This window comes from Sitophilus oryzae, unplaced genomic scaffold (genome assembly GCF_002938485.1).
Source record: "Sitophilus oryzae breed Bouriz unplaced genomic scaffold, Soryzae_2.0 scaffold_803_pilon_pilon, whole genome shotgun sequence".
In the NCBI taxonomy this organism is placed as follows: Eukaryota; Metazoa; Arthropoda; class Insecta; order Coleoptera; family Curculionidae; genus Sitophilus; species Sitophilus oryzae.
In genome coordinates this window covers 506,687-515,330 of record NW_022147421.1, presented here as the reverse complement: position 1 = coordinate 515,330, position 8,644 = coordinate 506,687, and the positions used below count along the sequence as shown (strand labels likewise).

General features: G+C 29.0%; 1 protein-coding gene across 2 annotated transcripts in view; it reads left to right on the top strand.

Moving 5' to 3' along the window:
- Window positions 1-8,644, top strand: part of LOC115888618 (transmembrane protein 132E) — a 229,337-nt gene that overhangs the window by 158,696 nt on the left and 61,997 nt on the right. The window lies entirely within an intron of this gene.

Sequence of the window (8,644 nt, the reverse complement as noted above, 5' to 3'; positions counted from 1 at the left end):
AATAAAAAATATCAAAGTTGTATTTTTTTAAATGGAACACCCTATATATTATTACATTTTTAGTTTCTATGATTAAAATAAAGGTAAATTTGATTAAGGTTTATTACACTTAAACCTTACCGTTTTTGAAATATCTTCAATTTTGTGAAATTGCAGTATAAATTTTAAGGCTTCATTTCTCCGAGAGTATCAAAGTTTTTAATACTAAATATTTACTGAAATTTATTTATTGATCAGTTATTGTATTGCAATAATAAAAACTTTACTACCTTATACAGAGTGTCTAAAAATTTATTTTAAATAATTACTACCTTTAAACGGCAATAACTTGTTTAATTTAAATGGAACACCCTGTATATTTTATGCGAATCAGATGCACAATTTAATTGTCTATCAAATTGTAATATACCATTTTTTACCTATCTCTTCAAGCTTCCGTAGAAAATGCATTTTCTTGTAATTTAGAACTCGTTTATCAATATACCCATGGAATACTGACATTTTAGATTAATGCACAATTTAATTGTCTATCAAATTGTATTACACCACTTCTTACCTATTCCTTCAAGTTTTCGTAGAAAATGCATTTTCTTATAATTTAGACCTCATTTATCAATATACCCGTGGAATATTGACATTTTAGATTGTTTTTAAAACAACAAATGTACAGGCTAGTAATATTACCGTTGTTAGTGAAACGATAATATTACTAACCCATTTGTATGCAAAAAGAAAACTATTTAAATCTTTATAAAAGAGTATACCATTAATTAAATATACCACCAGTATTTCCGCCCAAATACTAATTAACTACATACCTAATTGTGTTCGTTAATAAATTATTCTAAATAAATGTGGATTTGAATCAGAAATCAATATAATAATAAGTTATGAAAATGAACGTCTCTGTTGTTATAAATAAGCATTTGTCAAAAAATTAAATATCATTTTTAAGGTGTTAATTTTTACCACACTGTCTAATACACATACATAATTCAGTTTTTTAGTACCGTATGATCGAGAAAAAACGGCGTCAGCGATGGCTCTGAAATGAAGATCGCTGTCATTTTATATGTAAATTTATATAGGAAATGTCATCGATCGTCATTTCCCAGCCAACTGGACGCCGTTTTTTTTCGATCATACGGTATTTGGAGCAATTATTATTAATCAACGCAAACAGTCAATTAATGTAGTTCGAATACTGGAATCATATTAATTGGTCCTCTTTAACAAATATTTGAACAGTTTTTTTATTTTTTAATAAAATAAACGAACTATATCGACAATATTAGTATCTGTACCCTTTAAAAATTTGGTACATCTTTAAAAATAATCTAAAATGTCAGTATTCCATGGACATATATATAAATGAGTTCTACATTACAAGAAAATGAATTTTCTACGGAAACTTGAAGAGATAGGTGAAAAATGGTATAATACAATTTCATAGACAATTAAATTGTGCATCTGATTCTCATAAAATATACAGGGTGTTCCGTTTAAATTAAACAAGTTATTGCCGTTTAAAGCTAGTAATTATTTAAAATAAATTTTTAGACACTCTGTATAAGGTAGTAAAGTTTTTATTTTTACAACACAATAATTGATCAATAAATAAACTTCAGTAAATACTTAGTATTAAAAACTTTGATACCCTCGGAGAAATGAAGCCTTATAATTTATACTGCAATTTCACAAAATTGAAAATATTGCAAAAACGGTAAGGTTTAAGTGTAATAAACCTTAATCAAATTTACCTTTATTTTAATAGTAGAAACTAAAAATGTAATAATATATAGGGTGTTCCACTTAAAAAAATACAACTTTGATATTTTTTATTTATTTGGGACACTCTGTATCTTGTAAAAATATTTTTAGATTGTAGCTCTAATAGTCCTTCAACGAACCCAAAACTTACAATTTGTAAAAATCTAGTCGTTTAGCTACAATACTCCATGTCGTATGTGGTGAACAACCCTGTATATATATTTATTTTGAATACTAAAAATCTTTTGTTTGGTTCCTTTTTTATGTGTTAATAAAGTAAATAAGTATTAAAAATGTTGCTTATTATTGTTTAGCATGTTAAACCTTACAATAAAATATTTTAAATTACAGAATATTTAGAAAATATCATTTCGGTACGGAATACCGCAACGCGCCCCGTGTGATTCTAAAGTACGCGTCAGTCCGGGGGTTAAAGAAAAAAAAACTACTGTGCCTCCAGACTCCAGACCTTAAACACTTAACCACTATATAAATTTTAACAATAGAAAAATTATACACATCTTTCTGGCGCCGCGGCCGGCATAATTTTCATTTATTACACACATACGAGCGATCTTGTTATTACTGATGTTGTTTTATTCTTGGTTTCTTTGCTTTTACTGCCTGCCATCTCAGTTAATTAAGCACTTGTCGGCGGCTTCTTCAATGGACCGACTCCACTTCGTCTGGGAAAGATTTATCTATACATCTTAATACACACAAATATGAGCCTTTGTTAAATTGAAGTGTCTCCGAAGTTTGTACATATTAAAAATATGTACTTATATATTTTTTAGTATGAACAAACTGGAACTCTGTGTCAAAATATCTAACTTAATTTTAACTTATATTTAAATATAAAGTATAGTGACTTTTTGTATGGATTTATTTAAAGAATCGAGAATAAATTTAGATAATATTATTTGATATATGTTTTGATTGATATTATTTCTCTAAAAATTTCAGTTTTTAACATTGAAAATGTTTCTGTTATCCTATATAAGGGAGCCCAAATCGAATTAAAATGCTACATTTGCCACACCATGACGTCATATATACAAGGGTATAGGAAATCTCGGCGCAACGGCGGCAGTCGGCCAGCACGCGCAAAAACCATTACATCGCTAATTGTTTATTGATATATCTTTAATAGTTTAAAAGCAAAAATATGGGGTTTGCTTTGATACCTTGTCAAGACATAAGCGAAACTTTTAAATTGTTTCTTTTTTTCATTTAGGCCTTCGTTTTTCGTTAAATGAAAGTTATATTAAAAAAATCTATTTTTAAACCAAATTTTCGCATGATTGAAATGATTATTCATGTTTAAAGTTTTTTTGGTCATAAGCGCTAATAGTTTTTTTTGGTCATAAGCGCTAATGGAAATGTTTTTTTGTAAATAATTATAAAAAATTACTCCCTACGAAGACTTTATTGTGTCTTGGATCAAAAAATAAGTATTTGTTTTCTCTATACGGTGGTATTAATATATCGATTTTTGATGATAGTGTCCTTTTACCCGGTCTAATTTTGTACTACTTTCGGAATAAGGGTCCCCATATCATGTACTGTACTTCCATCCCTGAAAAATTCAGCTTGTGACACCGAAGTGAGAGGTAACGTCAAAATAAGCTTTAATCTACCTACATCATAGGTAGGTGTAGGTACTCTAGGTATATTCTACCTGGACAGTAGCTGAACTAGCTGACAGTAGTAATTAATTTGTTATCCGATAAGTAGTTGTCATTATATAAGTTTAATCATCTTATACCTCCTATAACGGTAGGTTTTGGATTTTTCCTGATTGGTTTGTTAAACAAAAATATACTGGGCATATAAATGTCTGTTACAGGTTAATTCGTTAAAGAAATATGTTACACACATATTATTTTAATAATAATAGTATAATAGTAATGGCTATATTATGTTATAACACATACATATGTATTGAATGTACTTATTTTAACCAATGCATTGTTTTGTTTTTTTAATCTCACAAATAAGAAATGTTTTATAGTTTTTATTATAAAAAACAGTGATTATACAATTTATTTACACCCCTTACACTGTTTTCTGTAAGGGGTGTAACCAGGAGTATATTTCGTAACCTCTTACGATATAAGAGGGCACAAAGTGTTTTATTACTTAATGCTTAAAATTTAATAATATATTTGTACATAAAATAAAATAGACTAGAAAGTCAATTAATTAATATTGACGTAATTACTAAATAAGTACAAGATTTTTTTTCTAATTATTTTAGTGTATTTTTAGTCACCTAATTATAAAGGAGAGATATCCAACCATTGCATTATTTTACTCACAAATAAATGTTTTATGGTTTTTATTATAAAACAACGATTAATTTATTATACACCCCTTAACCCAAACACTCCAAGGAGGATATTTCGTGACCCCTTATTTAAAGTGGACAAGCTTTATTAGTCAATGTTTTAATTACCCAGCGTCTTTAATAAAAATCTAATGTAATTTTTCATAGAAATGATCTGACATAAAAAGCAAATTTTATCAAAAAACTTTTTGATTATCTACAAGGAGTAAACCGCTGACAAATGTCTGTATACTAATGCCAAAGTAATGCCAAAAATACAAATTAAATACCAAAATTTCTCATATAATGCCCCACTAATGCCAAGCTGATTCCAATATAATACCACTAATACCACGAATAATATGTAACACATTTGTTTCACGAATTAACCTGTAACAATACTGGTAGGTACGTGCACAGATTTTTTCCTAGGTAACTTAAAAGTCGTTAAAAAGTCTAATTATATTTAAAGAAGATATAATTCCAACAAATTACATTATAAGGCCAATAATGCACAAGTAATACCATTAAAATTTTAGCGTTTTTAACTTGTGTAACATATTTCTTTAACGAATTAACCTGTAACAATAGTGGTAGGTACGCGCACAGATTTTTTCGCTAGGTAACTTATTAAGTCGTTAAACAGGCCTATAAAAGCTATAACAACATAGGTAACTAATATTTATAATTTAATTCGAGTTTTAATCTCAAATAATAAATGTTTTTACTGGTGTATTTCTGAAGTGTTCATTATTAAAAGTAGATATTCTTCAAGTTATGCGAAGTAATAAGTAATGTTTCCGGTGAGACCGCGTATATGTCACCGGATTCTGGTTAGTATAAAGACTTTTTCTATAGAAAGAGTTTTTTCTATATTTTCCTTTCAAAATAAGACTAATTTCTTCTTATTCTTTTAAATATTACAGTGTTTCTTTTTCCTAAAATGTTATACTTAATTTTCGCTTAAAATTAAAAAATCACAAATGGAGGAAAATATACGTTATTGAATAAAGTTTATACAAATCACTTTACCATAACAAAAAAGTAAAAACATGTCATGGCGGAAGATATTCAGGTGGCATTTCACACATTTATCTATTAAAATCGAGATTAAAATAATAAACTTGCGTAACATGTTATACACGAGATAGAAAGTTTCAGAATCGATTAATACGCAATACGCTACGCAGTCAACTTATTCCTATGCGCGGATGAGCGTCTTCAAGACTCTTCCTTCGGCCAGGGTCACGACGCCGCCGAAGAGGAATCGGCCTACGTTTGGCTAAACAGGCTGGACACGGTGGAGTACGATATTGGCGAGTCTGAATATTTATAAAAATTTGCAAAGTAAAATATGTTGGAAAAATAATTAATCCATACATATATAAAAGCTCAAAGGGTTTTTTTGTTGCATCCATCCCGCCGAAACCGCTTTACCAATCTTGATGATTCTTTTTTTAAATGAAAGGTATATATGTGTAGATTTGTTATGAAGTATTTTTATAGTGCTTAATGGCTATTTCTTTGTGTAAAACGACTAAATACTAAAACATACCTGAAAAACACCTACACACAATACCTCCAGAAATAAATTATTTGTCATTGTCAGTGGTGTGTCAGTTAGATTATATATTACGTTTTTAGATATTTTAGAGTGAGTTCATGCCGCCAGCTTTAGATACATAAATATTAGCACAAAGGTTCGTTTAAACGACATTAGTGAATTAGCTACACAAAGCGATTTTAGGAAATTCATCCTCTTAGAGAGTAAAATTATCTCGGAACAGTTTGTTGTATGAAAATTCCTTACTATTTGGTCTAGAAGAATGAAATCCTACAAAAAGAATTAGAAGAAATTTTTGAAATTCATCAACCAAATGGGTAAAGTTAGTAAAAATTTATATAAAACTTGGTGACCTCTGGATTATACACATAAAAATTGGCACAAAGGTAAAGCGAATTTATGAAATTTATACCCTTAGGGAGTAGAATAGGGAATGAAAGTTTGCTGTACAAAAATGCAATACTATAACATTATAAACCAGACAGTATAAAATATTATACAAGGGTTTATTTAGTGACATCATAACGAAATATATCTTCCTCAATTATCCTTCAAAGAATAAAAAATAACCTATAAAAAGAGTATTAGTGCTCTTAATAAATAAAAAAAAGATGAAAAATAAAAAACATCTATGCTCACTTTTACAAAATCTGAACACATTTTAAAAGAAAAAAAGTTTTTGATAATATTTGTGTAGATTGACTACAAGTTGTATAACATAAATTTCTACAACCGGTCTACCAAGTGGTCTGCAGCATCGCCTTGTGGTGCAAACGTGGGCCTGTTAATCTGTGACGTGACGCACAACAGCCAAGAAAAACAGAAGCGTGGCTAAGAATTTAGTAATTTAAAAAAGTCTTTTAGATACAGTAGTAGGTATTAAAAAGTTTTGTGTTTAAATGGGGTTTGCCTTTAACAGTTAAAAAATTATATCGTAAAGTGTAACTTTCCGTAAGAATTCTTTATCTGTCATTGATCATGATCTGTCATCATGTTAACCTGATGTTTTGTATGTTATTTTGTTTTTTTCGAGGTTTTTTTGCTTGCTTGTTTTACGGATAGGTGCGATCGCATAATTATTATTGATAATGTTTTATTTAATGTTAACACTACTACTTTTTCAGTGAATCATTAAATCTGTTGTTTTTTGTTAAGTTCGTTATTTAAACATATGTATGTAATACACTCATATTAACACTAATCATATTTTTACGTTTTTATTCATCATTTTCAATGCCCCCCGGTTGCATCTTTGTAAAGGACTGTGAATTTTTTATGATTCTTTTCTATTTTACATTTTAAGTTTATTCATTTTTTCCTCTTTGATTTTTTTTCACCTTCATGTCTAAATTATTTTTCGAATTATTAATTTAATGCTTCATATGTTTTTGTTGCAATAGATAAGTATTAGAATAAAGTTTTGTAAATATAAAATTCTATATTCCTAATATGTGAAGTTTCACTAAAAAAATCTACTAATTATTATTTAGCTAAAATTACGTACGTTTTCAACAGATATAAAGGTCTGTAAAGCAGTTAAAATATAAAGTTCTAACTGCTATGTTTTACTATATATTCTGAAGCTAATTATTACATTTTCTCATTACAAGGCAAATATATAATTTATTTTATTTCTACTTACATTTAATCATTAATAGAAGAAATGAAAATTGTTAAAATTCATGGGATAAAGCTTATATAAAATATAATCCAAATACATAGAACTTATAGAACTACTACGTATTTTTGGAATTAAAATAACTGGACACAATTTACCTCTATACAAAAGTGTTTCGTTTGTTCGTTAGGGTGCAACAATTCAAAATAAACACACAAGTTTTAAAGTTAAATAATATAGTAGTTATTAATGATACAAGTTCGATACGAACATCATAATGAAACGCGGTTAACCCGAGTGGCTTAGTTACACAAGTTTCATTAAAAAGTTCGTATCGAACGTGTATCATTCAAAATTTAATCTTCGACGCGACACAAGGGACGATCCACAGATATTTGATTTAATTTAAAATATTAGAAATATCTTCATAAAAATTAAAATTCAAAATTATCATATTAGTCGAGGCCGTGGTAACCGTGCTTGTTGATTATTTCCATTTTGACTTTGACAACTCAATTATTGATGTTCAGTTTTGTGTTAAACGTTCAGTTTTAGCAAAAAGCAAAAAATAATATTAATATGATTGATTCTGATTCTGAAAGTGTCCCTTCGGATATTGAAGGCATTGCGCAAAACGTTGTCGATTCCCGAAAAATCAAGAAAAACGTACGAGCAAGCCTATGTAAAACTTGAAGATTGGTGTAAAGGGAAAGGAATCAAGAATAGTAGTAACGAAAAAGTTCTCCTGAACATCTTTCAAAACATAGGAAGGCTTCATCATTTTGGGTATATTATTCCATGCTACGTTCAGTTATATCAATGAAGAAAAATACAGATATTAGTAAGTACGTCCATTTAATTGCATTTCTAAAAAGAAAATCGGAAGGATTTCGGTAAAAAAATCGATAATTTTAAGAAAAGAAGACATAACTCGTTTTTTGTTGAAGGCCGATGATAAAACTTATTTCCTGACAAAAGTTTCATTGATAGTGGGACTTGCGGGAGCCTGCCGGCGTATCGAGTTGACAAATCTGCAGCTGCAAAATGTTAAAGATGAAGGACAATGCATTCATGTCATTATTCCATTTACGAAAACAAAGACATCACGAGATTTTTTTATAATGAAAGGGAATGTTGAAGGAATAAATATGGTGGAAATGGTTCGAAGATATACAGACCGGACCACCGTAGTAGTAACATAGGCAGAACCGGACGAATTAGCGTATACCCGTCCGCCGGATAAAAAGCAGGCGAAAAAATGCGATAAAATAAAAATAGGTAGATATGTGATAAGAATGTTACAGAATTTGTATTTATTCGTGTTTTAATAGCCAAAACGAATACATAGATTCTCGCTACAGCT